This window comes from Prionailurus viverrinus, chromosome A2, assembly GCF_022837055.1.
Source record: "Prionailurus viverrinus isolate Anna chromosome A2, UM_Priviv_1.0, whole genome shotgun sequence".
Classification (NCBI taxonomy): Eukaryota; Metazoa; Chordata; class Mammalia; order Carnivora; family Felidae; genus Prionailurus; species Prionailurus viverrinus.
The window spans coordinates 141,650,715-141,655,651 of NC_062562.1; positions in this window are offsets into that span (position 1 = coordinate 141,650,715).

Genomic DNA, 4,937 nt, shown 5'->3' on the forward strand with positions numbered 1-4,937 from the left:
CTGAAACTGAGCTCGTATCTTGTTCCTTTTTTTAAAAAGAATTTTAATGTTTATTTACTTTTGAGAGAGCGAGAGACAGAGTGTGAGCAGGGGAGGAACAGAGAGAGAGGGAGACACAGAACCAGAAGCAGGCAACAGGCTCTGAGCTGTCCGCACAGCTGTCAGCTGTGTGTATTAGACTATAGCGCTCACTTCGGCAGCACGTATATACTAAATCGTATTAGACCATAGTGGCCATTTGGTTCTTTGATATAATCCCATGTGTAGATTTAGTAACTATAACTTTGACAATTCAGAGAAATAAAACCCAAAAGTCATTTGACTGGTCCAGGAAGAGAAACATTGGTTACTCACCAAATGTGAACTCATAGCTCACGTTACAGCTAGGATACCTTTGTGAACTTCATTGTGCGAGTCACCAGTAATCACAGAGGTACTTGGTACTCCCAAACTTTGACTTGATTGGTACTAAGGCCTTTTGCCTATTTTGCTAGGCAGCCGAGATGCTGCAATTACAGGGAACTAGGGCTGGTCCCAGGTTTATGATGGTGGGATATTGGGTTGATGGCATGTCAGGCATTACCAAGCTCAGTCTGGGGCTTGGCAAGTGGCATTGCGGAGAGGATCTCCAGCGAAGCTATTGTGTTTTTAACTAGCCTCTAGAATTTAGAGACTCTTGAAGACTTTATTCAATTATTCCAGTACTTAATTTCAGTCATATCTGGGTGTGTCAGTGCCTCATGCTTGGCTATAGAAGACATAATTGTCTTCTGAGTAATGTTTGAACTCTGTGGCTTCTGGATGCTATGCTTCATTTTTTGTTTGAACATTTTCATTTTAAAGTGGTACCATAAGCCATCATTTTGAATTTACTGAAATTCCAAGTACGTTGAGTTCATTTACTTAATTAAATGATTAACTCATCAAGCATGCATAGTAGTGGGGACTGACAAAAATTCTCTATTGACTATGATAATCATGCTCATTGAACTCTCTTTTTGACTAAGTCTCAAACGCTGCTGAGTTTCTGCATCCTTCCCTGTAGAATCTAGTTCTAGTAAGAATCCTGTTAAGTCAGTTTAGCAAGAATTCCCATCCTTCACATCTGGTCACCTGGGATATCTGATTAGGTCTCCTAGCTTCTACTATCCTCCAGGTGATGCCTGATCACCCTGGTCTGCCTTTAGCAAGAATCCTGTTAGGTCAGGGGCGCCTGGGTGGCGCAGTCGGTTAAGCGTCCGACTTCAGCCAGGTCACGATCTCGTGGTCCGTGAGTTCGAGCCCCGAGTCAGGCTCTGGGCTGATGGCTCAGAGCCTGGAGCCTGTTTCCGATTCTGTGTCTCCCTCTCTCTCTGCCCCTCCCCCGTTCATGCTCTGTCTCTCTCTGTCCCAAAAATAAATTAAAAACGTTGAAAAAAAAATTAAAAAAAAAAAAAAGAATCCTGTTAGGTCAGTTTAGCCAAAATCTTCCCTTACCCCACATGTTCCTTCAGTCATTTTCCATCCACCGCTCCCTCCCCCCCCCTCCCCATTTTGCTCCATGGCTGTAAAGTCCCACTTTTTCTTGTTGTATTTGGAATTGAGTCCAGTTCGATACTGAGGTCTCTTTCTCTTACTGCTCTGGTATTTTCTTTGCTGGCTTTGTAAATTCTGGATGATACATTTTGATTTTTGTTTGAACATCTTCATTTTAAAGTGTCCCCGTTGGCTGTAATTTTAAGTTTATTGAAATTCAGAGTATATCAAATTTATTTATTTAATTAACGAACTCATGTATGTATCTATTGAGTATCAATTAAGTGGCTTGGAAATTTGAACAACAACCTAATCTTACAATTAAGGGTACATTGTGTACATTCTTTCATAAGGTCTCTGGGGTCTACAAAGATATTTTGGACACAGAATGTCATTATAGGTCCATTCATGTTCTTTCCAAAGGAATTTTCTTCTTAGAATAAGATGAATTACTTTCTTACTTTCAATTAAACACTTTTGGTATTAAGCTATCTTGCATCTTCAAAGCTGAAATATTAATATCTTTTATAACATATCAATATAACTTGCTTAAGGCTTCAACATTTAGAATTCATGTTTAATCATGCTGTGGTTTTCTGGCTTCTGAGATGTATTACTTTCTAATTATATCATGGCTCAACAGGACAAACTTTTAACACATAAAATGAACATGTATAAATTATATCTCTATGTTTTACTATATCAATTAAATAAAATTTGATTTGGGGAACTGCTTTTGAGAGATTTTGTTATTTATTTGGCTCTCTTTTTTACTCTTCTCTCCTCTCCCTTCCTACCCTCGGGAAAGGAGCAGGCTTCAGGAAACTAGTGTTTTCCTATAAGTAACAAATGTCAAACATGGCTTTCTCTATCACTTTGAAAACATTAATTCTAATTCATTTTAATTTTGTAAGGAGAAATTACTTTTCCAGTAGATGCAGTACTTCCTTGAAACCAGTTCATTCTTCATCTATACTAGACTATGGGAAATCTTTCATTAATTCAAACAAATGCTTAACAGTCAAAACAATTGCAATTAGGACTTGTTTTACCATTGGGTTCTTAAACTCATTTCAAATGTTAATAAAAAATTTATGGCATTTTTACATAAATTTTCCATCCTTACCAATCCTTTTTGTTGCTATAAGGCACTTGAATTTTCTGGGATTCAACACACGCACACAGGTCCTCCTCCCTCCATCACACAACATCTTAAAACATTAAGTCTTTCCTTTTTTAAAAAAAAATTTAATGTTTATTTTTGAGAGAGAGAGAGAGAGAATGAGAGACAGAGCATGAGCAGGGGAGGAGCAGAGAGAGAGGGAGACACAGAATGTGAAGCAGGCTCCAGGCTCTGAGCTGTCAGCCTGGAGCCTGATGTGGGGCTTGAACTCATGAACAGTGAGATCATGACCTGAGCTGAAATCAGATGCTTAACCAACTGAGCCACCCAGGAGCCCCAAGTCTTTCTTTTTTAAAGGTTTATTTATTTTTGAGAGGAGACAGACAGATTATGAGTAGGGGAGAGACAGAGGGAGAGCGAGAGCCAGAATCCAAAGCAGGCTCCAGGATCTGAGTTGTCTGCATAGAGCCTGATGTGGGGCTTGAACCCATGAACCATAAGATCATGACCTGAGCTGAAGTCGGATGCTTAACAGACTGATACCCAGGTGCACTGAGATTAAGTCGTTCCTTAATTGACTGGGTGAAGAGTTCCTGTTCCTTACCCAACATGCTGAATACTGAGGAGTATTTAGGTTTTTCTGGAGCAATTTCTGACCTGCTGACATTTCAGAGGAAAATTTTAAAATTTTGCTTCAAAAATAAGTTGTCTGTTTTTCTTTCCACTGCATAGCCCTATAAAGTGTCTGTGAAAAAGAATTAGAAGTTTTGTAATGTGCCTGCTTTTAAAACTACGTCTTTAGTAGAGGTAGTTTGACACTTAGTGCTTAGTAGTGGATACATGGACTAAGAATGAGCAATTTCTGGGGCGCCTGGGCGGCCCAGTCAGTTAACCGTCCGACTTCTAGCTCAGATCATGATCTCACAGTTCGTGGGTTCGGGTCCCATGTCGGGCTCTGTGCTGACAGCTCAGAGCCTGAAGCCTGCTTTGGATCCTCTGTCTCCTTCTCTCTGCCCCTCCCCTGCTTGCACTCTTTCTCTCTCTCAAAAAATAAATAAACATTAAAAAAATTTAAAAAGCTAAAAAAAGAATGATCAATTTCTTTTTCTTTGTTTTTTAGAAGATTTTATTGTCAAGTAATCTCTATACCCAATATGATGCTCAAATTTACAACCCCAAGATCAAGTCATGTGTTCCACCAACTGAGCCAGGTAGGGGCCCCAAGAATGAGTAATTTCTTTAGCCTTGAGGAGCTCCAGACTGTGCAAAAATTATCTGTGGGAGACACTGACAAAGTTAAGACAAAAGTAGATGAAGGAACCAAAGGACAAGAATAATAATGATAATACTGAAAACACTAATACTAATACTAATAAAGGGAAAGGGGAAGAAGGAGTTGATTGAATGCCTCCAAAAATAGTATGAACTTCTCTTGTTTCATCAAGTGAATCATCATCTCTATTTCTGGCCAAGTTATTTATTAAACATAGCTTAGTAAGAAATTTCCTAGAAAAAAAAAATCTTGCTTGAAGGCGCCTTTCTTTGCTGAAAGCATGAATAAATTTTTGCTGCAAGAGAAGAAAACTGCACATGGATTTGTCTGCTTGGGGGATGTTATGTTGGTCTCTTAAGTTTGCTCAGAACTCAGCTTAGATTAGTATAACTTGTAACTGGAGGTACAAGTCAGACTTTGAGTTTAAATTAGAGACCAAGTAGAACTTCAGAAATGATACACAGCCTATGAAATGTAATTAGTATACAAAGGCTCCAAAAAGAATAAATTTGGGGCTGGGAGCTAACTCGAAGTTTTGCTTTGTACTTTTCACGTTAAAGAATGATTTCCAAAGTATTTATGGAGGTAATTTAGATACGTTAAAGTTACCTTTAGCATCCTGAGGCTAGGGGCTATTTGATGAGTATTGTCACAATGCATGTGTCATGTTCAGTTGTTCTGGGGACAGTAGGGTAATGGGGAGTGAGGAGGTGCCATGGAAAGACATCTTAAACCGTGGGGCTCTCCATCTTTTCCCCTCCCTTCAGTTCTCATTTGCTTTCACAAAGTTATAATCTTGGCTTTATCAGTATTTGTCCACATTTCTGACTTTTCACCTTTATATTTATAATAATAATTTATATTCAAAATCTATAATAATTTTAATAGTAAGAGAATTGTATCCAAATTCAGTTTTTGGGCTGTCTGAGTGGCTCAGTCAGTTAAATGTCCGGCTCTTGATCTCAGCTCAGGTCTTGGTCTCAGTGTCATGAGTTTAAGACCTGAGTTGGGCTTGTAGCCTACTAA